Source organism: Neofelis nebulosa, chromosome 7 (genome assembly GCF_028018385.1).
Source record: "Neofelis nebulosa isolate mNeoNeb1 chromosome 7, mNeoNeb1.pri, whole genome shotgun sequence".
NCBI lineage: Eukaryota > Metazoa > Chordata > Mammalia > Carnivora > Felidae > Neofelis > Neofelis nebulosa.
The window spans coordinates 56,801,584-56,826,007 of record NC_080788.1 but is presented as its reverse complement, the minus strand read 5'-3'; the positions used below and the strand labels follow the sequence as shown (position 1 = coordinate 56,826,007).

The 24,424-nt window shown below is 42.8% G+C and overlaps 1 protein-coding gene across 11 annotated transcripts in view; it reads left to right on the top strand.

The window, feature by feature from the left end:
* The window catches only part of SEMA6D (semaphorin 6D), a 579,833-nt gene that overhangs the window by 516,665 nt on the left and 38,744 nt on the right, over positions 1–24,424 (top strand). For 3 of the 11 annotated variants that reach the window (XM_058737843.1, XM_058737841.1, XM_058737837.1), the window contains exon 1: positions 8,940–9,136. The exons of 1 other annotated variant lie outside the window; for it this stretch is intronic. The gene's annotated coding sequence lies outside the window, so the exon portion shown is untranslated. Of the gene's footprint in view, positions 1–8,939; positions 9,137–10,086; positions 10,196–24,424 lie in introns of those variants that run through there. 7 more of the 11 variants (XM_058737842.1, XM_058737848.1, XM_058737845.1 and 4 more) reach the window with 5 other exon arrangements.

Sequence of the window (24,424 nt, the reverse complement as noted above, 5' to 3'; positions counted from 1 at the left end):
CAAACACAGTGTGTATGTGTGTGTGTGTGTGTGTGTGTGTGTGTGTGTGTATCCAGATGCAATAAGCTTTAAAAGCCAACCACTGAATACAACTATAACATGGAAAGATTCTATTTAATGGGTGTGTGATACTGTTAAAAGCCTCTAAACAGTCCTTCTGGACCTCTTCTGGGTTTTACAGAAAGGCTTCAAGCCAGTTTCTTCTCTTAGCTTTGTAATTGAAATACAAGTTAAGATAGTGGCAAACTCTGAGGCTCCTTTTTAAAGGTTCCTAAGAATAAGATTGAAGTGATTTTTTTTTCAACACACATCAAACTTTTAGAGGACAGCCGTTGAGGAGCTCATCCTTGGCTACATGAAAGTAAATCGGATAATGTTTAAATATAACTTGGTTGCTAGGACCATCCCAGTAAGAAAAGTCTGTTGTAAAATTGATGATCCTTAACTGTTTTTACTTGCTGACTGTCAACTGATGATGGGTTCCGGTTTCGAAGGCCAGAGAGATCTGGGGAGACCACTTTGGGGAACCAACAAAAGGTTAGACAAACAGCAGGTCTATTCTAAGCATTCTCCTAAGACATAAATGAAACCCCAGTAGCTGGGGCTGGTGGAGAGAGCATTACCTCCTGTCACCTCGTTTGTGTCACTGCTGACTCAGTGACACAATATCCCAGACCCAGATTTGAACACTTGCTGGCCAAATGTATCTCCCCCTGTGCTGCTATGTCTTGCCACCTCATCACAGTTTAATAAGGCATTTGGGATTTTAGACAGCTTCTATAATTACACCAGAATGCTAACAGTGTTTGCTATTGATTTTTATTCCAAATGTCAACTTTTTCCTGTGCTCCATACACATATTACCCTTCACTCCCTTGCACATTACCAGTGTCATTTTTTAAATCTCTCATAGAGTCAATATTAATCAAATGTCCATAATGGAAAACATCCTGAGAAGGCAAAAGGAAAGGAAAAAAGGTATCCTTGCATGCCTTGTTTGGAAGGATGGAAATTACCCAGAATCCTATTCTTTTTTTTTTTTTTTTTTTTTTAGGCCAACAGGTGGCACTGGTGATTTCTAGCAATGAATTGGCTCTATAGCTCTAATGTATGGAAGTTCTCACATGTAGTAGCATTTAGAGGTTAGGATTTTTTTTTTTTTTTTTGGCAAAAGGTGCCATCATATGGCCCTAACCATTAATTGAAACACTTGTAGCCTACCCAGTGTTTTTTTTTTTTTTTCATGTTTATTCATTTATTCTGAGAGAAAGAGAAAGAGAGCAAGTGCAAGCTGGAGGGGCAGAGAGAGAGAGGGAAAGAGAGAATCCCAAGCAGGCTCCAAACTGTCAGCACCTAGCTGGATGTGGGGCTCGAAGTTACGAACTGTGAGATCATGACTTGAGTGAGCTAAGATCAAGAGTTAAGCACTTAACTGACTGAGCAACCCAGGTGCCTCCCTCAGTGGAGTTTATTTTAATATAAATTTGCATGCTGTTAAATAGGTTTTTTTTTTTACTTATTTATAAGCGATCCAGAGGAGTTATGTGGGCAATATATGTAAATGCATATAATGTAAAGAAGTTTGAAGTATGCTATAAACCCTGTTGCACAGTTCCTGATGCTAGTTTGTATGTGACAAATGACAACTATCAAAGAACTGGAAACTGAAGCACACATTTTTAACTTAGCACTGAGAGTGTAGTTGTAGGTTTTAAATATTTGTATTTCCTGTCTTATCTGAGACACATTGCTTTGCAAACCTGTTCTCTTTTCATTTTTTTATAGCACAGTGTCCTAGAAAGCAAATTAGACTTGAGAGCCAAGCAGACCTACCGTAGATTCTAGAGTCCATCATCTATGAGGTTGCACACCCTGACAAGATGGTTAGCTCAAACAAGCCTGGGTTTCTTCATCCCTAAATGATGTCTATCTCCAAGAGATGTGGCAAAAATTAAGTGATAGTATTGTAGCTAGTCAGTATCTAGGATGTAATATGTACCCAGTTAGTTTCTTTTCCCTTTGTTGATTTGAATTTTAACATTGGCTGAGGCAAAAAAAAAAAAAAAAGTAAGAAGAAGAAGGAGAGGGGGACGGGGAGGAGAAGGAGATGATTAGGCACGGAGGTCTATTGTTAAAAAATAAAATAAAAAGTATATATTTAAAAAAACATTAAATGTTCTAATTCTCTACCACTTTGGATTATTTGTATTACCTTTCATTTTTATGAAGAGATTCTAGCATTTAATAGATATGATTTAGCCTCAATTCCTCAAGGTCAGGGGCTTGGTTACTGTAAATTTGTGGAGAGAAGGCTCTGGGGAATTTACACAGAGTCTCAGCTTCCGTCTCTCTGCAGGCATCAGCTAGCATCCTGGCATTTAAGCGCGCTTTCCCAAAGTATATATAAGTACAATTAAGCAACTCGGACTGAGTTATCACACTTTTGTTTGACCCTGCCTCTAAAAAGTTTATCTGCTTCTGCTTTTTCAAAAGATCTTTAATAAAATGGTGATAATATTCCTGATCTCTTGCCTATTAAAAAAAACACTAGTATTATTAGGAACATCTAAACTGCTCATCTTTCTGATGAGAAAAAAAGACCAATTTTTTTTTACATTTATTTATTTTTGAATGACAGAGTGAGACAGAGAGTGAGTGGAGGAGGGGCAGAGAGAGGAAGAGACACAGAATCTGAAGCAGGCTCCAGGCTCTGAGCAAGCATTCAGCACAGAGCCTGATGTGGGGCTCAAACCCACGAACCATGAGATCATGACCTCAGTTGAAGTCGGATGCTTACCGACTGAGCCATCCAGAGACCCCAAAGACTGATTCTTTTTATTTGACTTGATCACTCAGTGTCCTTCCACATAGTGGCACTTGTGGGGTCATTAGCAAAATTAAAGAAGTAACTGATTTATTATTTCCATAAATGCACAGTGCATTCCTTTTACTCTGAGTATACAGCAAAAACTGTTCATGGTAAGGAATAGTAATCAAAATGACTAAAAAGGCACATTTTTATCATCCAAACATAAGCATAGCTGTGGTGGTATCTTATCAGAGTACATAATAATAGAAATGAATTATGTCGGTAAAATCTTGAGGTTTAAGATTTACCATGATAAATATTTTTCATTAAAGTGAAATATCTTGGCAGAGTCACTTTCATATGCAGACTGTTGACACAAGGAGGCCAGCTGTGCCCATGCAGATGCCGAGATTTGGGTCTATATTATTAATGATTTATCATGTCATGGAGAGCTTAGATTAGTTTTGAAAGCAATCCCTTGCCACAAAAGCACTTTCTATAACGTGTGAATGCAAGGAATACTATATGTGCATTCCAAACTAAAGTAATCATAGAAGCTGTAGCTACCTTTGAAATGTCAATACCTCTCTTTTTATTCTGGAACATGAAATTCTAGATCCTAAACTGTATTGTTCATTAAAATTTATACAAAAATGTTATTGCATATCAACTGGATAGTGAGCAGTGGGTGTATCTGAATTAACACATCTATAGACATAGATGATGGAATGAAGGAGATAGAATGGAACAAAAATGTATTGCAAACCTATTGTATACCATGTGCTTTTGCCCTAAATCTCACATTTAATGTGAGGTTGGATTAAGTTTCCCAATCCATTCTGCAGGATTCCAAGATTGCACTGCCTTCAGGGCATGTGTAATAACATTGGCTAATATTTATTCAGTGCTTGCTGTGTTCCAGGTAAGATGCTAAACACTTTACATGCATTATCAAATTCAGTCTTCATAAGATCCATCTGAAATATTGTTATCACCCCTGGTTCACAGATAAGAAGACAGAAGCAGAGTGCAGTGAAATAAATTATCCCAAGAGAGAAGGAGCCTGGACTTGAATCCAGGTTGTCTGATGTTTTAAAGCCTTCACTATTAACTATTGCTGTTAACGGTGACCTCACCATTAACCACTATTACAACTAAGCAAGAAGTAGAATTCTGATCCTACTTAGTTACTACCTGTGTGGCCTTAGGCAAGTCACTTGAAGTGTGTAAGCCTCAATTTCTTCTTCTATAAAATGAAGATAATAATACTATTCACCTCACAGAATTGTTGTGAGTTAATACTTGTAAAATGCTAAGAACAGACTTTGGCACATATTAAGCACTGATGCTTTGTACGGTAATATTTAATGAGTTGTACTCTTTGATAATTGATATACTTTCATTGACTATTACACACAGATTCTCTATAATTTTCAGATAGCTTTTATTCTGAAAACTAGATTGGAAATGAAATATAGAAATTAAATTCTCGGGGTGCTTAGGTGGCTCAGTTGGTTAAGCGTCCGACTCTTGACTTCGGCTTAGGTCATGATCTCATGGTTCATGAGCTGAAACCCCCGATGGGGCTCCAAGCTGACAGTGTGGAGCCTACTGAGGATTCTCTCTCTCTCCCTCTCCCTCTGCCCCTCCCCTGCACGTTCTCTCTCTCTCTCTCTGTCTCAAAATAAATACACTTAAAAAAATGTTTAAGAAATTAAATTCTGAAGTTTACTCCTAAAGAAAACAAACAAAAGATTATGAATTAAGTTACTACTTATCACTGATGGGAGATGTATGCAAAGCATAATTGCTAGCCATCTATAGCACTAGTCCTTTAAGTATTCTTTCTGGGTGTGGAAAGAGCCAGATATCTTCCTCCTTTTTCTTTCTTCCTTTCTTTCTTTCTTTCTTTCTTTCTTTCTTTCTTTCTTTCTTTCTTTCTTTCTTTCTTTCTTTCTTTCTTTCTTTTTCTTTCTTTCTTTCTTTCTTTCTTTTTCTTTCTTTCTCCCTCCCTCCCTCCTTCCTCCCTCCCTTCCTTCCTTCCTTCCTTCTTCCTTCCTTCCTTTCTTTCCTTCTTCCCTCATTATTCACTCATTAAACCAACATCCTTACAAGGGTACTATGCTTGCCCTGGGGATACAGGTGAGTAAGTCCTTACTCTGGAGGAGCACACAGTCTAGAAATGACTATACTCTTTGGTTTAGCACATAAAAGAGTGTGAGAAGGTTGTAGGTTCCGTCATCTGATCCGTTTCACAAGTATTTAGGGTGCCCACTAAATGCCAGGCACTGTGCTAGGCACTGGGGCTGTTCAGGTAAAAAGACAAGATTCCTGCAGTTAAGAAGCAGCCAGTAGGGAAGACATGCTGAACAGATATTTTCCTTACAATTTGGCAAATTACATAAATGAACTTGCTGGGACAGCACAGAAAAGAGTTGCTGAAACCCATCCCGGGGCTAGTAGAATGAAGGAAATTTTGATACTTAAACAAAATTTTTGGTAAAAGTTAAGTAAAACAGAAATTAAAGTACCTGAAATGATGGGAAAAGAGCACCCCCAGAAAGCAGAGATACCACAGGTGAGGACATGGTGACCTGAAACAACATGACACAGTGGGGGACTGCAAGGGGCCACACAATGCTAAAGCCTAAAGCACAAAGTGGGACAGCATGCGGGGCTAGAGGAGTAAAGGGGCCAAAAGGTTAAAAGTGTATAAAAGCAATGGAAAGGACCAAATGCCAACAAACTACATAGAGTGAGCACTTTCCTTAGATTTCTTTCCACTAAAAGCCAAATTAAAAGAGTGTCATTTTCCTGACCGTCAAGATTCCGGGAACCAAGGAAATGATGAATCCTTAAGAATAATGTTTGGATCCTGACCGAAAGATAAAGGGTACTAATCTTCCGATGTCAGCGGATTGTCCACTTCCCTGCTTCTCTCCCCCAGTGAACCAAACATCAAGATTGGCTCAGAGGCCTAGACTGATAGCCAGACTGGGAACGTGTCTAATCCTTGGCTCCAAATGACCTATTAGCACACAGCCTTCTGCAACCTAAGTTTTTTTTTATTCCTGGCTTTAAGAACTCAGTCCAGGGTAAATTGCATTCACAGGGAGTGGTGCTCCCCTAAAGTTGGCCATCGTGGAATTTCTGCAAAGAATTCAGGCATCTAAAGAATTGAACTTTTTTTTTCTTTGCTACCATGGCAGACACAGAACAACTCCTAAGGGTTCTGCCTCCAGGTGGGAGGCAGTTTGACTCTCATCAAGCCCCTGGTCACCCCCTAGCATCTTCATTCAGTGCACAGAGCCCTCTGCCTGCAGCGGGGGGGGGGGGGGGGGGGGGGGGGGCTTCCTTTCTTGATGGAGAAAATACGAAATGACTGGATGCCAGTAAAACAGGCACAGCTTTCTGGGTCAGAAGTTGGCTGGGGAAGGGCCCTGACTGCCAAGTAACTTGCAATGATGTCAGAGCCGAGCACAACCAGAAAACACCAGCCAGCCAGCCAACAAAAGCCTTAACAACAACAGAAAAATCACAGAGCTGCCTTGCCAAAGCTGTTCTTTCCGCCCCCTACCCCTTTCTTCGAATAGGAAGAACAGCAGGAAGAGAGTTTATATTTTAAAAGACTCTCCCTCCTCCTCCCTCTTTCTTCCTTTTGGTAACAAAGTGTTAACTAGTGAGGAAACAGTGCTCAGGATGGGTCCCCCAGCAGTTCCTTGGGGTGTCTTTTTTGAGTTCCTTTTCAAGGCTGTCAGTGGAAGTTTCAGAAACAACTCAGAACAAGGGTACTTTTTCTAAATGTGAGCATGTAACTTTGTGCAGGGGAGAAAGCAGGAACCATTGAAGAGAGGAAAATCCTTTCTCTTGCCCCCTTCACTCTTTCACGGTAACTAACCATACTCAAATGAAAAGGAAAAGTTTGGTGGAAAAGCTCTTCTTTCTTTTTCTTTAAATAGGGGTATCTTGGTTCATTCCAGCCATTTAGAGTCCTCAGTGATTCATAACTCAACTGGAAATTAATAAAACACAGCCCCCGTTCTTGGAAAAGAAGTTTGGATTAAAATCTTCTTGTTTTGGAATATATGGCCTTTTTTTCTTTTTTTTTTTTTCATTTGTGACAGTCAATTTTAAATGATGTCACTTCAAGGACATTTTCATTTCTCCCACAACATATTACACGAAACACTTGCCTGTAAAACCGGCTCATTAGCCTGCAAAATTATACTGTACTGAATGGCTTTCATTCAAAGTAGAAATGGGATTTTTAGTAGGCAATTTCTGTATTTTATAAAGATAAAGCAATGTTTGATTGCTTCTTCCCAGCTGTTTTGCTTAGTGGTTATAAAGAGAAATTGGAGGGGGTTGGGGGGGGTGGCGAGAAAGGTAATATGGGGGCGGGGTGCGTAAGGGTGTGTTTAAAAAATAAATCTTAGATTAGGAAACCGAGGCAGAACTTCACAGAACAACTGGGCCTGCTGCTCCTCGAGGCTGCAAGGATTTGTCCTTTGGATTGTCTGGAGGAAAGCGCTGAAAAAAAGTGAGGGAAGGAGAAAAAGAGGGAAAGAGGGAGGGACGCGACAGGGCTGCTTGTCTGGCGGCGGCAGCCACAGCGAGCTGGATGACTGAGGCTCCGGGAGTTGCTGAAAGAGCAGCCCTTCAGAGGCGGGGAGAGGGAGGGTGCGCGGCAGAGCGCCGGGGAGGAGGGACGCGGAGGCCACCGCGGGGTCAGCGGGGCCGCGGCGCCGGGCTGGGGGCCTCCAGGCGGCGCTGGCCGCGGCGCTCGGGCGAGGGTGAGCGCGCCGGGCCGCCCGCGCCTCCTGCCGTCCGAGCCCGGGGGTGGGCCCCGCGCCGCGAGCCGCCTAGTGCGGGGAGGGAACCAGCTCCAGCTCGCCTGATGGATTGACTTGGAGATGGATCGAATTACACCATTTGCCTTGCCTCGATTTGTTTTGCTCCCGCTCCGTCCCGCTGCTGCTGCTGCTGCTGCTGCTGCTGTCGCTGCTGCAAGGACTGGTGGTGGCGAGTTGCAGGATCATATCGAGGAAGCCAAGACCTAAAGAGAGAGAGGGCTATATATTTTTTCTTTTATTTTCTTTTTTCCCTGCGCGTGACAGGCTGCTTTTTTTCCCCTTTTTTTCTTTTTTCCTTTTTTTTTTTTTAATTGTTACCAGCTGACCCCCCATGAGGTAAGACCATCTTTAATCTGCTAATGCTCTGGGCTCCTGGTGGGGATCGGACCCAGATCCTCAGAGCCCGAATCGCAGCCCGTGTGTGTGTGTGTGTGCGTGTGTGTGTGCGTGTGTGCGCGCGCGCGCGTGTGTGTGTTGTCACTGGAGAGTTGATTTCTATTGCCAGCAGCTCTGTCCGCCTGCGGACGCGCAGCGGGCTGGAGAGGTTTGGCGGACCCGTCAAAACTGGCAATGGGGGAGGCCTAAGGGGAGGGGCACATGGACTTGGAGACCCCCCTCCACTGTGCACCCCCCACCCGGGAACAAAAAAAGGGCGGAAGGAGGGGGGCAAGTAAAAGTTTCTTGCCAGGCAGCGCCGGCTCGGCGCTCCCCCGCACGCTATCAGTGGGAACCCGGGCTGCTCGGGTGCTCGGGCACGGCGTCTCCAGCCGGGGCGGGAGCCGCGCCGAGGCCGAAGAGCCGGCTGCGGACTCGGCCGCCCCCTTCCGCCCGCCGGCCCCGAAGCCGACGCCGGGACCATCGGGGTAGCGCAGCGCCCGCAAGGCTAGGAGGGGGCCCGCGAGCATTCGCCTGCGCCCGTAGAGGGGGCGCAGCGCTGGCACCGAGACCCTAGCGGCTCACCGCGGAAGCCCGCTACCTGTCGGTGCGCCCCGGGCTCGGACGGTCCCCGGCAGCGCCTGGGGGCGGGGGCGGGGGCTCGGGTCCTCGGCCCCTCCTGCCCCCAGCCCCCCAGCCCCCCGGGCTGCAGTCCGGAGGGCAGCCACTTCCCACCCGCCCTCTCCCCCTGCTGGCCGAGCGCGCCGCGGGCGGGCGCTGGGGCCCGGAGCTGCCCACAGCCCACCCCCCACCGCCCACCCGGCGCCCCGGTTTCTTCTGCCGGCCACTCTCCCCCGCAACTTTCCGTGCTTTGTTCTACGGCTGGAAATGATTTACGGAAGCGTCTTGGATGGGGTCTCCGCCAGGCGGCAAGAGCCCAGCGCTGAGATGTGTGACGTTCTCATCTACCCATCAATTATGGATGGAAACAAATAAGGAAGAGTCAATTTTGCATGAGCCCCTTCTCCGGCAGCGAGAGGCGTCCTGCAGCCGGGAGGGAGACGCCGCTCGCGTCGGCAGGGGGATGGTGAGGAGGAAGGTAGGGAAACTTTTATTTCCCGTCTTGACAGCGATGATGTTTGTTCCTAGTCTGCAGAAACTGATATAGCAGCCGCCTTGGGTAATTTCGAAGGGCTTAAAGCTTGCTGTGTCGTGTGTAAGTGTTGGATTGAAATAAAAGGTCATAAAAGACTTGGTGTGGATGAGAACTGGGTTTTAAGAATTTCTTCTACTAAACCGACTCTCAGGACCACCTCTGTCAGGTGATTGTTTAAATACCGAACTTGTAAAGAGCTGAATGTCATGGAACTAGAGGAAAATGAAGTAGCAGTATTAATTAAGGCATTAAAGGAGCTGAGGGTAGCACTGTCTGTTTCTGAGGTGACCAGTCAGCAACCCCAGTTGCCCTCACCAGTCTCAGGCGGGTGACTTTCACAGAAGGGACAGTAGATCGTTATTATAGATATATAGACTTTGTAAACAGTAATTGGACCTCATGCCCACCACTATGGACGGCTGCTTTCTCTTTAAAATAACGGTAGTGGGGCGCCTGGGTGGCGCAGTCGGTTAAGCGTCCGACTTCAGCCAGGTCACGATCTCGCGGTCTGTGAGTTCGAGCCCCGCGTCAGGCTCTGGGCTGATGGCTCGGAGCCTGGAGCCTGTTTCCGATTCTGTGTCTCCCTCTCTCTCTGCCCCTCCCCCGTTCATGCTCTGTCTCTCTCTGTCCCAAAAATAAATAAAAAACGTTGAAAAAAAATTAAAAAAAAATAAAATAAAATAACGGTAGTGTTTCCAGTTATTTGGGAAAAGAAAGGTCTGGGGCAATTTTCCTAAGAACTTCTGGGTACTAAGAATCTTAAGTCTGCAGTAAAAAGTCTAGGTGCTTTTTGAAGGACTGTCCTTCCCTCTGCTTGTCCTTTGGAGTAGTAAAGTGGATTATTGTGTTTATTTCAAGGCTAAAGTCCTAGGGAAAGGTTTAACACTTTTTTTTTCTAAACTGTTTTCGTCTCTGCTCCTCGGAATAGGAGAAATACTTGTTTGGAGAAATTTTTCCAGGTTTCTTCCTTATAGAACTGAGAAAAACCTCAGACAGTTCAAGGTGAGGATTTCACTGTCCTTTTTGGTAGTTTAAACAATAGGTTTCGATGGTGGTCTGTTCAAGTTGTTAAAAAATCCTATTGCTCTCTTAGGTGTCTAACTCGGGAAATTAAGTTGTATGTAGTTCTGTTTAACATAGTGAGTGACAGGCATATTCTGTCAGGCTGACAAATATTACACAAACATTTACCCGGCTTAGATAAATAGAAGTTGCCAAGTAAACTCTGAGATTTGGCCCCAGATTATCATGCATTTAAAACATCTTAAGGTAAATAAACTATTTACCTTAAGCCATAGCTGGGTTTTGTTTTTTATAGTTAATGTCTGTGCTTTGATTTAGGTCCCTGGCTTGTGCTGTCAGAAAGACAGTTAAGTAAATCACCCTAGGATCTCCAAAATGTGTTGTTTAGCAAACCATTTTCTTCCATTAGCACGTTTAGTTAGATTAACAGCCAGTTACTGTTTCTTACTGGATTCTGCAGAATATTGCCACCGGTCATCGCTTCTACCAGAGATGCTACATAGATTACCTTTTTTGAGGAACATTTCTGTGATGCAGGACAGTATGCCAGGAATATTGTGACTTCTCCATCACCAAACATCTGGTTAACTCCAGTTTGATTTCGATTTGTGGGCATTCTGCCCTCTTCCTTTTTTTTTCTTTCTGTCTTCTCTCTTTCTTTCATTTTTTTTTCTTTGTTTTTGTTTGTTTTTTGGTTTTTTGGTGGGTTTTTTTGGTGCCCACTAATAGCACCATCTGGTCATGTCTCCCTGGTTTGATGGATTTGAAAGATGCCTGTGATGTAAACCTATTAGTCCTTAGAGTGAGGGCAACTTAGAAATCCGGTGGACTTCAGTTCACTGGCCGCTTGCAGCGCAGGAAGGATCTGTCCAGTAACTGTGCTCTGGGTAACTGGGCCCCTGCATCCTTGTGTGGTGGTTTCTATTGCTTGAAAGGCACACAGGCAAGTAAGCAGGAACCAGAGCTTTGGTTCACAAAGATGCCCATCATTGTTAAGGACTTCTTGAAACTGGAGAAGTTCTTCACTTCTTGCTGCTCCATCATAATGAACGCTGGTAATTAGCTTAGTCATTGTTCTTGCATGTGAGTTTCACTGAGATACAAAGAGTGAAAAATGCATCTGAAATGGGGTCATTTTTTACCCTTCTGATGCATTTAACACAGACTTAGGAGCCTGGCTGAGTGCCTAACCATTATTGGTGTCACCGTGGGAGGTGAACTCCCTCCCTTGCATATTGCAGGATAAAATATTACCTTTTATTCCAATTAATAGACTTTAAGGCTGAATATTCTAGGTTCATTTCTAGAGGAAGCAAGAGGTACTCGGGGTATGCCAGCCGGTAGGTGTTTATTGAGTACCTGTCATTTGCAAGGAGCTGTGCTAGCCAATGTTTCAACACCAGGTGAGGCAGACATGTTTCTGTATGTTCAACTTAAGTAAGAATGCAAAGAAATAGAGAATGGCAAAATGGATCCCTTGGCAAGAAATGTAAATATGCATCATTTTTTGAACCATGTTGTTTAATCCTAAAGATTCACACTAAGAATTCAACATCCTATTAGTGTAGTTCACGAGTTGAAACTGTCATTAGAGCAGGAGAACTCATGTGAATGGAGACTGAGCATTGAAATCTACCAAAGCCAGTGTCTTAGGTTGCTGCTTATTTCATGAACGGCTGCCTACTTCTCGTTCGGAGGGAAAAAAGTGCTCTTTGATTTGTTCCCATGACACATAGAGAGAATAAAATTCATAGGACTGTGTTAAGCATATCAGAACCCTCTTCAGTTGAGGTGGCTGTTGTTGGGCGGACTGTTTTGTCCTCAGACCTGACAACAGCTAATACGTGCAGCTGATACAAGTGGGGCCGCTTCTACTTCCCCCTCGTCCAACAGGAAAACTAGGAAATGTCCTTGCTTTGAAAAGTGACCATTTATGTAACCAAGGGCGATCAAATCAGTGGTCCACATAGATACCACATGAGGTGGACTTATTTCTCAAACTCTTCGTTTCTATTAAGCTTTTGTTAGCTCACCCAGATTAGCATTTTAACAACCCTGAAGTGAACTTCTGCCATTCTCTCTACTTGGACACAGTGTGTAGATCATCCATCATCCTGTCCTTGGCTACAACAGGCTGCTGGCTCCATCACCATTTGGAGCTACACAGAATCCATCCGACTGTGAACAGCACAGCTGGCTACAGCAATTTTTTCTTCCACACCACTGGCAGCATTGTCTGGCTGTGGTAACTAAAGTTAACACCCAGAACGGGAAGTTTCCATTGTTTGGCAACCTGTGCTGGGCCCCTCGTCCAGTTCTGGGCACACACCTGCAGTAAGACTCTGCTGACTTGCAACGGTGCGCTCCACGTGAGCGAGGACGTGCCACAGCCTGGTACAGCCCAGAGCAAAGCCTCTTTGGGCTCGATACAATTACAGCACCAGAATTACAGAATCAGAAGGCTTTCAGACACCATTCTTCATTCACCGTCAGAATGCAGTCTTTTGGAAAAAGGGAAGAACAGAATGAAAGTAGCCTTTAGCCCGTGACTCCAAATGACAGAAAACAGAAAAGGACTTTGTCAGAGTTCTTTGGAGAACTGAACATGTCATTGCTTCCTCCCTTTTCCCAAAGAGCATGTGATGTAACTAAATCTGGGGCCCATGTCTAATAGAACCCAGTGCTTTCTATCACCTTTTTTTTTTTTTTTGGCTTTCTTCTTTTTTCTAAGAAGATAACCTGTTACAGCAGTAATTGTTTGATAAAACAAGAGTGACATGAGGTGGATACGTTTGTTAAGTTATGTTGCAAAACTTTAAAAACCAACTTTTATAATTGGAAGTACTGCTTTTAGAGTTTGATGTGAGAGGGGGAGACTGCCTGGTATTTTGGTCAGGATAGTCTTCTCGCTTCTCTCCCTGATATTTGCTACTGAAATCAGCCACAGATCAGCTGGGATGATATGACAGTGATGAAGGTGATAGAGAAAGGGGAAGGGGGAAAACAGCAACAACCATAATACCTACCACTTACTGTTAGTCTTGATCTTAATTACATTGTGTAACCTTCAATCAACTGCACTATGTGGGCTCTGTTATTATTATCACTGCTTTATCTAAAAAGAAAACTCAGGGACCTGAGAAGCCAGGTCATTTTCCTGAGGCTGTACAGCAGGGAGGTAGGAGGTAGAGTCAGGATATGAACTTAGGTCTGCCTCACATGTCAGCCCACACCCTTTAGTCACGACCCTGAATTGTTTCTGGGAACATGGACCACGCTACTATTTTGTGACTCCCTGATATTTCTGACTTTTGTTTTCAATAAAAGAGTCCTACTTTGAGGGAGAATTTTACACTGAATGAAATTATATGTACAGTGTGGCTGTCCTCTTAAATTTTAACCTTGCTCTAAACTAAATCATATTGTTGCACTCTTCTTTCACTTTTATTCCTGGTGGCCAAATAATTATGACACTCTTCTTTTCAAGTGTCCTAGAACAGCATCTTCTTCTCCCGCCATTTTTCTCCATGGTAGGCTTTCCTGTCCAAGATTACAGTGGCATAGGACAAATGGCAATATTCATCACTCTCCACCAAAAAAGTGAGTCTGCATCAGGGTGCAATTGACATTCATTTCCCTGATCTTGGCAGGTGAAGATCCATTATGTATCCCTGTCCCATTTCCCAGGAGTATTTATGGGCCCCATCAGCAAAGACAGTGAGAGGTGCAGCTGTTCACGCATTAGTGGCACCAGGATGGAAAGTGTATTATTGAAGCTTGACTATGTATTATATTGTAATACGCATTTTTCTTACTTATGGCTGCAGGAGAGTCCTTTTACCTATACGAGTAATCACACACATTGTTGAGAAATTGTCACTGGTGCCTCAGCATTTCTCTGGTTGCCCTTTTTTTTTTTTTTTCTTATTCAGGATTCCTATGGGAGGGAGAACAACAAATACACATTACCACTACACAGAATGCTGAAATTTAAGGTGTTCAACATATATTTACGGGAAAGAAATACGGGTTTTAAGAAGTTCAGTATGTTGGTACATGTATAATAAGGCCTCGGGAAGATCTGCAATTACTTAGCCTATTACTGGAGTCTGTATTTAAAAATAAAGTCAGGAATTTCTACTCAGACGAAGAACTGGCACATATGAACCAGAGCAGATGAAGCTCTTTGAGAAAATAACACTTCCATTCCCAGGAGCCGGCTGTCAGCAGACCAGAGACTGACTCCCCCCCTGCGTCTGCGTTGGCCTAGGCACCACTTGTCATTATAGGGGTCTCTGGAAGCTTTTTTGGTCTGCAGAGTTGTCTACACCTATCAGTAAGTCCCCAAACCTCCTCCCCTGGGTAATTGGTAGATCAAGTAAATAGGTGTTTAAAAGCTACAGAAGGAGGAGAGGGAGGAGGAGAAGGAGGGGCAGAAGAAGGAATAAAGAATGTTGCAGTTGTTTCTGTTTTTGTCATTGCTGGGGTAACCATTTGTTCACTCAGTCATCTTTTACCAAGTGTCTGCTCTGACAAAGTAGGTGCCAGGGTGGGGAAATGGTTCAAAGAGGAACTGACACAGAGTTCCAGAGCTCAAGGGTCTTATTGAGTGGTATAGAAAAGACGAGGTGAACACATAGCCAAAATAAAATGGCGAGCATTGTAAGTGCCAGAAAACATGCACACAGACCTATGGAAATTGAGAGGAGTGAGAAGTTATTTCTGGCTAGGGTAGTCAGGGAAAGCTTTATAGAGCCACTGATATTTGAGCTGGTCCTTGAACTAGGTGGGATTTGGACAGGTGGACTGTGAGGGGCAGTGGGGGAGGTGGTGAGAGGGAGGGCATTCCAAGCATAGAGAACAGCTTAGGCAAAGGCCCTGGGGTGAGGGTGGGGGCAGGGATCTAGATCAGTTGTCCACATTTGAGTTATAACCTAGCACAGACTTGTCTTTCAGGTGTGAAGAGGCAGTTTGCCAGGCAATCCACAAATATTTATTGAGTATCTCTGGTCTACTCCTCTTAGCCATTCAGCAGATGACCCCGAGGCTTAAGCCATCAGAATGAATGGGATCAATCTTGTGGCGATTCAGTAGACTGCTCTGTGATCAGTGCTAAAAACTCCATATCAACTGCCAACTGGTTCAGTGTTGCACGAGAACATTGCAAGGGAAAATACGATTTTTGCCTCAAGATGGTTCCCCCCACGGGGTTGTGTAGCAGAGCCAAACTAGAAGGCTCCTGCCTCATTGGTTTCATCTTTTTTAACCTGAAATAACTCTAGACATAGACTCTATAAGGAATAGATTGCGTACATCTATGAGGAGGATTGGAGATGGGAAAGGGGGATATGGAGAGAGGAAGCTGAAGAGAGTAGAAATAGCATGAGCTGGACTCTAGGTGCTCAGTCCACCCTGCAGGTCCCATGAGGCTGGATTGCCTGTTCATCCCTGAAAGGTAGCACAACGAGTGATGTGCAACAAATATCTTAGTAAATGTGTCTATCGAGTTTAACATTTTATTACACTGCAGATGTAGCCTATCATGCCTGGTAAACTCTGCAAAAAATGAGGTTGGAGCTGACAGTTTTTTCCCAATAAAATGAAAACGTAGCAGTGAACAACTTGGAAAGTTACTAATGCTTCCTTTTGGAAAATCTCATCCTCCAGAGACCCTGGGGTTTCAGCTCCACTTTCTGGGTCTGAGCTTTCAAGATAAACTCAGCCCCATCGGTGGCTGCCCACAACCCCACCTTTCCAGCTCCCTCCCCACCTCCCTTCTCCCTCCTATGCCCAGCCCTACTCCAAGATAGGCTGTTGGGTATGAGGGTTTCCAAGCCATCGTTAACCCCTCAAGTTAACATAAATTGTAATCAAACCACTTAACCACAGTTAAGTTTAATGGTGGAGGTACTAAGCTTCATGGAAAGAAAGACGGGTCATTCAGTATAGTATAAGCATGCTTATTAGAACGCATAATAAAGGAAAAATAAAATGAAAACAATTACATTAAGGCATGATTAAGCCAATTACTTTGCCAAGAATTGTTCCAGCGGTTCAATTTTCCTTGGTATATTTAAGTCTTTTACAAGCTAATAGTTACGTGACAGACAGTCTGAGAGAAGACTTAGGTCTAAAGAATCACTGCCAATGAAAGATCAATCAGAAATTATAAAATAGGTCAATGGGGAAAAAGGATTAAGCATATACAAGTTCAATATCAGGAACTTTTCAGGAATATTCCAGTGACATAAAGCAAAGAACCTGTTCAGTCAAATAATTAGTCTGGCTCCCACCCAGTTATTTTTTGAAGCCAAGGACACGCTGCCTCCCCCTGCATAAAAAGCACAGTTGCCTTCCAGACAGGACCTAAAATAAACTGGCCTGGCTCAACTGCGCTAATAATAGGAGCTAGCGCTTACTGTGTGCCATGGCGCTGTGCCCAGCACTCTAAATATGTTATCTAATTTAATCCTCAGGCCACCCCTGAGAGTATAGGACTGATAGGTAACCTCGAGCTAGCATCTACTGAGTGCTCACTGTGTGCCTGATACACTTTTAAGTGCATATACTAAATGATTTGATCAGCGTGCGTTGAGGGAGGTATGATTATTAATAATATCCTAGTTTTATACAGGAAACTGACGTCGGGGAGGTTAAGTAATTTTCCTAGGGTCAAACCCCAGGGGACTTAGGTCCATGAGAAAGAGCATAGCAGGGTGTTTAACACCTTGAACTCTGGAGCCAGCCTGTAGGGTGTGAGTCCTGGCTGTGAGTCCTGGCTGTGTGACTGATCAGCTGTGATCTTGAGCAAATTATTTGACCTCTCTGAGCCTCAGTGTCACCACATAAAAGGTGGCTGATGTTGGTAGTCCCCACCTGGAAGGGTTGTTGTGGGACCTAAATGAATTAATAGTTGAACAGCAGTTAGAATAGCGCTTGGCAGGTAGTGAGTGCTATGTATACGTCAGTGTCTGTTAAACAAAAGTAAATGCAGTCTGGCTCCAGAGCCCATGCTTTTAGCCCTTATCCTGTGCTGTCTCTTCACAGGTGACTTTATCATATCTCTTAACTGATACAGAGACCTTGAGGCCAGTTTCACAACCAGCTACCCTCTACCCTCATGCACCATACTTGCTATAAATTCAGCCAGACTGGAAAGGAGAGTTTGGCTGGGGAGGTGCAGCAGCCTGGAGATTTAACCCAGACCTTGATGCCTGGTTGCATATCCCTGACCCTGATGTCAGTCATTTCAGATTCATGATGGCAGAAATCTGGCTTCTACTGTTGATTGTTTTGAAGGCCGATATAGATGATTGGTATGTGTTCTGTGCTGGTTGCCCCCTGGGCTGATGAAAAGCTGAATAACACCCCGAAAATCTAGGCACAGTCCCAGACTATTCCTGTCATTACCCACATCTTCGATCTCTACCAGTGGTCCTCTCATCAGAATCACACATGGTTAAAATGCAGATTCCCAGGGCCCCAGCACTAGGAGCTCTGTTCTGCTGGGTCTGGAGTCTGTGTTTGCAACCAACATCTCAGGTGACTCACACCCTGCAGGCCCTTGACCATGCTTTGGGAAATGATGCTGTGGTGTGCCCAGAGCACGGATCCCCACCCTGACAAAGTGCTAGACTTCAAGTCTAGTGTTGGCAGGCCACTAGGTAGCAGATCTGAAACCTCTCCCCTAAGGCACGGGAAGAATGGTGATGAGCCAGAGGCATCCCAGCTAGCTCATGAAAGAGTGAAGAAAGTTATAAAATCTGCTCAAAGCTAAAGAGGCTTTTTTCCCCCTAGTTGGCAAAAAAAAAAAAGAAAAGAAAAGAAAAGAAAAAAAAAAAACAACACAACTTCACAGTGAGCAGAAATTAAGAAAGAAAAAGGGCACTCACTTATTTCTGCTGACTGGCCTATATCATTTCATAAATGGAGTCCTAGGCCAGTATTCATAGCAACAGTTTTTGATTTAATGATAAACTGAGATAAGGGTAATCAAACTTCATGCTTCAGGGCATAAGGTGATTGCCTGCTGCGGTCAGGATGGAATTTTTCCCCCTGTGCTTTGCACAATTGACTAGATGCATTAGACAGAGTACTCAGGCTGCACTGGAGAGCTGGGGCTGGAGGCCCTAGTGGAAACTGAGCTGGGCGAGATCATATGGGAAATGGGCTGGTATGTGATGAATAACCCCACCATCCTTTGCCTTCATCATTTTTGTTTCATGTGAGGATTCTGCATACCATGACTGTGTATTTCTGTAAACCACATGATGAGATTGGGAGTGTACTATGTTTGGAATCAGATGACCTGTGGCCAACAGAGTGCTCTCTGAGTGACTGAAGAAAGCACTGTCCCCTCGGACCCTCAGTCTCCTCCTCTGTGGACTCACAATTATAATAAGCATCACATAAGACATCAGAGGTGAATGTGCTCCATAAAAGCCAGCTAAGTGCTACTCTTATGTAAGGTATTATTATGATAAAATGAATTACATTTTGTGGAATCACCATTTATTATAATCAGCAATATGTAAATCCCTAATCTACATGATGATATCAAATGCATAATCACAGTGTACATTCTTTGAGTTTTTAATCTGCCAAGCACTGAAGTGTTTTATTTATATCCTCTTAATGTAATCATCACATCAGCCCTTTGGGGCACATTATTTTTTATTCCCATTTTATAGATCAGGACACAGATGCTCGAGGAGCATCAGTTAGACTCCTATTGCTGTTATAACAAATGATCACAAATTTAGATGCTTACAACAACACAACTGTATTACCTCACAGTTCTGGAGGTGAGAAGGCCCGGATGGGTTTCACTGGGCTAAAGCAGGACTGTGTTTCTTCGGCAGGCTCTAGGGGAGAAGCCATTTCCTTGTCTTTTCCACCTTCTAGAGGCTGCCTTCATTTCTTCACTTGTGGTCCCTTCCTCCAGCTTCAAAGCCAGCCATCCCTGACTCTGACTTCTCCTTCTATGGTCACATCTCTTTCTTGGATGTATGCCTCCCCCTTCCATCTTTTAAGGACCCTTCTGATTACATTGGGCCCGCCCAGATAATCCAGGAAAATCTCCCTCTTTTAAGATCCTTTGCTTAATCACATATACAAAATCCCTCTTGCCGGGTAAAGCAGCTTCTTCACAGGTTCCAGGGATCAGGGTGTGGACGTCTTTGGGGAGGGGTTGGGACAATATTCTGTCTGCCACAGTTCAGTACCTCACTAGGAGATGGCAGAGGCAGTCAGAATTCATGCCCAAGCCTGTCTGACTTCAAAGCCCACCGTCTCAGCCACTCACTATAAAACCTTCTTGAGTCAATCAATGGAAGATACAGTAAAGTCATAGAACATAAGTGCTCAGGAGGGCCCTGTTACTTTTAGAATAATCAATTGGGGCTTTTAAAAACAATCATTATAGTAGTAACAAAACAAAAGTTAACCATACTGATCTTCATGTCCTACTTTGTACTAAGCGTACTATACATAGTCTTTCATTTATTTTGTGTGAGTTTCAGTATTATTTACCTGATTAACTGCATTTACAGAGTCCCTGAATCAAGGTGTCTTTCATGGGATGATTGAATAAAGAAGAAGAATTTAGGGGACTAGAGGACAATTTTGGAGGATTGTAAGGAAGGTGTTTTAATGGGTTTACCAGACATCTATGGGCAAGGCACTGGCCTTGTTGCCCTTAGTTCTCTCATTAGAACAAAGTGAAGTAGAAATGGGCAGCACAGAGTCTAGAGAATCTCCAAGATTCTTTCTAGTAGCAGGACCTCTTAATGCTATATTAACTTTCATATTTTAATTACCTTGGTAGTAGGATCAAATCTATTGGTGATTTTTAAAAATTTGAATTCACTTCATAAAGAGACACATTCTAAAAATGTGTCCGCAAAAAGAGACAGACACACAGATAGTCCAACTTCAAATTTATTATCGCCATTTATATTTTACAACACTTTGCTCTTTTCTTTTGGGATCACTTAAACTTCATCGCCGCTAATATAGTTTTTAGACTCAATTTTCAGGAATACATAGATAGTATTTTCAGTTAGCAGTAATTTCACTCATTCAGCTCTCAGGGGTTGATAAACTACCATTGCACAATTTCCCTGTAATTTCAGTTACATCCCTGAAGAGCCATCCCCCATTGAACATGTAGGACAGATAGGGCAAATGAGTTTCAAAGTAGAGAGCCAAACCTGACGGATTGGTAGTGGCTGTTGCAGCTTGCATTGTAGAAATTTGTGAGACTGCATCCAAGGTCAGAGAGAAAAGGAAAGCCTTGACTGATTAGTAAAATCTTCTGTGAAAAGGGTATGGTGAATGGTAGCCCCTTTACAGCAAATTTGCCGTCTTTGATTCAGTATTTTCTTTAGGGACACATATCTCCCTTGCAACACTCATAGTCACTAATGGTATCCATATAGGTTGATAGTATTTAGTGCAGATGTCATCTGGCGTGATGTTGATGTCTCAGCTAGCCCCGAGAACAGAGCTTGAATTATCTGACCCATGAGAAGGAAAATAAGTAACTCCCAATGGAAAAGAAAACCTGGTAATGATTTCTTTTCCCAGTTCTTGCCATTTGCTTTCTTTTGTTGCATATTCCCTCAGTAATGCCTGTGTGTAACGTTTTATGTTAAACATGTTTATGTTCAGCGTTTTAACATTTCAGACTCCAAAATGTGATAAATGATTGTGCCGCTACGGATAACACCCTCACCATAGGTATATAAACATGGATGTGTATAAAAATGGAACATCACCACACATGTACACAAACACATACAGAGATTTTAAATGATAACTTTCAAAGACATGCAGACTAGGGTTGGAATCCTGCCCTATCTGCTAACTAGATGTGAGTAATTGGGTATATCATTAGTTTCTCTAATTCCTAGTTTCCTTTTGTGTTAAGTAGAGAAAATATCACTTAGCTTAGAGATGTGAAATCAATTAGAGATATTGCATGGAAATTGGCCAGAATAGTCCTTAGAACATAATAGGTGTTAGTCATGTTGGGTTTGGCAACCAGTAACAGAAAATCCAACTCAAAGTTGCCTCAACAATGAGGACATGTGTATATTAAGTCGCATTATAAGAAGTCATGAGACAGAGTGGCTCCAGGACTGGTAACTTCTTTGGTTCAATAATGTCATCAAAGACTCAGGTGCTTTCTGTGTTCTCTGCCATTCTCAGCCTGTCATCTTGTCCTTGGTGAGCTCTTTTCATATTCCCAATAAAACTGACACATTCTATGTGAGTATCCAACAGATCAAGAGACCAAGTCTAACTAAGAAACCTTTCCTAGTAACACATTTCTCCTTGGTCTCTGTGGATAGAATCATTGACATCTTTTCATGGCTGAAGCCCAAAGTAGTCTTGGGCAGGGGGATGGGTCCACCGCAATGGACTTAGATGGGGAAGACTTTCTTATCTACAGACATGTGAACAAAATCAGCATTTTGTTACAAACTGTGTTTGTATGTATACATTGTTATATATGCATAATGTGTACACACAGTGTCTATTACATAAACGTGTTCATGAGTGTGCTCAATCTATAAAATTTTGGTGTTTGGCCAAAAATATTTTTCTGCCATTATTTGAAAATTTTGCATATCTAAAGCAGATTTTTTTTATTTAATCAGTCTGGCAATTAAAAATTATAAAAGATATGACACCAGAGGACAATGCTACAAAATGTGGACAGAACATATATACAATGAATTTAAGGAGCATCTGAGTGGTTTAGTCAGTTTAGTGTCTGCCTTCAGCTCAATTCATGATCTCACGGCTCTTGAGCTCAAGCCCATGTCAGGCTTTGTGCTGACAGCTCAGTACCTGGAGCCTGCTGTGTCTCCCTCTCTCTCTGCCCCTCTCCCATTCATAGTTAACACCCTCTGTCTGTCTGTCTCTCTCTCTCTCTGTCTCAAAAATAAACATTAAAAATTTTTAATAAAAAAATGAATTTGCTTTTGCTATGCTTCTACATTTTTCCTTTATTTTCCCCCGTAGGTTGTTTTAAATAAGAAGTAAGATACCCTTGCCACTTTGAAATGTCATAATAAATACAAGCCATAATTATGAAGGCACCCTTATCACTTGAGAGGTAGATACAGAAACACTAACTGTATTTTCTTCAATTCTGAGACATTTCATGATTTTAAACTCACATTTTCTTATGGTTCCTACTTCAAAAAACCATTAGCCCCTAAATCTCTGTGAAGTTTCATGTGTTTCTGTTACATATTGTAAATCTGTATCTACTGAGGAAAGTTACCCACTTTTTTTTTTTTAATCTTTCTTGTCTCTTAATGAAACAAATATACTACAAACTACCTGAGTGGAAATCTTAGCTTGGCTCTGAGCCTCCTTTCACTCTGTACTGTTAACCTCTTTTCCCGGTATAGTAATGCAATAAATCAGTCCTAAGGCCCCATAAAATGTGGGCAAGGAGGCTCCTCCTTTACCTGCCTTTGTACAACTGATCTGCCTTTGTAGTAAGCTGAAAATTAACCGCCTAGATTTTCATTTCTGTTCACCAAAGTGAAACTTCACTCAGGCCTTATCAAATAAAAGTCTCATTCTTTCAAGTCAAGCAATAGCTCCTGTTCTGCTCTTCTCGGTATATCCAACCTGCACTATTTTCCTTTCAAAGAACCGTGAGTCTCCAGGAATCCAAATAGTCTAAGGTCAAATTCTGATTCCACCACTCAGCCTCTCAGAGCCTTGTTTTCCTCACTGGAAGATCAGGGTAATATATCTACCTCATAGAGATGTTATAGGGTCTTCTTCAGGAGTAAATATATTCAAAGCACTTGACATGATATCTGACATAATAAAAACTCAATATACTGTAGTAGTTTTATTGTTATTACTATTGTTTTTAAATCAAAGATGCCTGGCAATGTATGAAATATTCATATCTGAAGGGCTTGCAGATTTTGCACATGGGTAGGTTCCATAAAATATATCTGGACGGCTACTTCCAAAAGCAGAAAGAGAAAAAAAGCCAAAACCATCCTGGTAGGAAGTTGGCGTCTCTCAAGCACATAGTAGCACGGTAGTGCCACCACATGGGTGCATTGCCATTCACGTCCTGGACATAGATCTGGCAAGTTATCTGTATTGGGACTGGGAAGGTTTATTATGTTATGCGGTATTTTCAGATTATGAATTGCGACACTTAAATAATGGACCAAGCACTCGCAGTGACTTGCTGTATTAACTCAGCCTGACGCTGAGTCTTAGCCGTAGTCTCCAAGATGCATTCCTTCCCTCATTTCCTTATTCACTCATTCACTTACCCACGTGACAGATAATTTTGGAGCATTTCCAGCATTCGAAGAGCCTTTCTTCCCTTTTGCCTTCCATGAGTCCAAGTCCAGTAAACAATTAAATAATCGTACCCAGGGTCAGTTTCCTGGGTATGTTACCTGTGCAGTCACACTTGGCCCCATGCCAAGAACACTCTGCTGTAGCCATCTTAAAATTCATAATAATTTTTTAATAAGGACCTCCATGTTTTCATTTTGCACCGGACTGGCCCCTGCAGATCATGTAGCCTGTCCTGATGGCTGCTTTTCAACAATGGCATTTGTTTTGTATTGATCTGAGTAGATGGACATGAGTTGTAAAGAGTCCTGGGCTCTGGCTCTGAGTTCCCGCTGCATCATCTACTCAGACAAACCATGTAATTTCCCTGGGCCTTGGTCCTTTCAGTTGTAAACTAAGGCAGAATAGACATGGCCTCCAGGGTCACTGCCGGCAATCCTCACACTTCAGTAGACTAAAATACTAGTATAAAATTATGTCAGGCCTGCATTTGGATTGTAATTGTGATGATTACACTCTCAAGACTTCATATTAAGACATGGGGATTATGGAAGCAAAAGAAACACAGTGGAAATCACAACTCCTTTTGAGAATTTGAGCTGTATAGCTGAAACCTTTGACCTCTAGACTAGGCCTACAAGCTTTTGGGTGGTTTTACAACATAAAATCAAATTCATTGAGATGGGCATTATTCTGCTCATTTCATTTGGATCTGTCCTTTCCTCTCTCTAGATTTTTATGCTGATATTCCAGAGGAGACTTAACTAACTCCAGTACTTTGGCTGCACTTAAAAAGAAATCTATATCTAAGGCCTTAAAATTCTAATGTATAAATGCCGGCATCCTTGAGAATTTTCT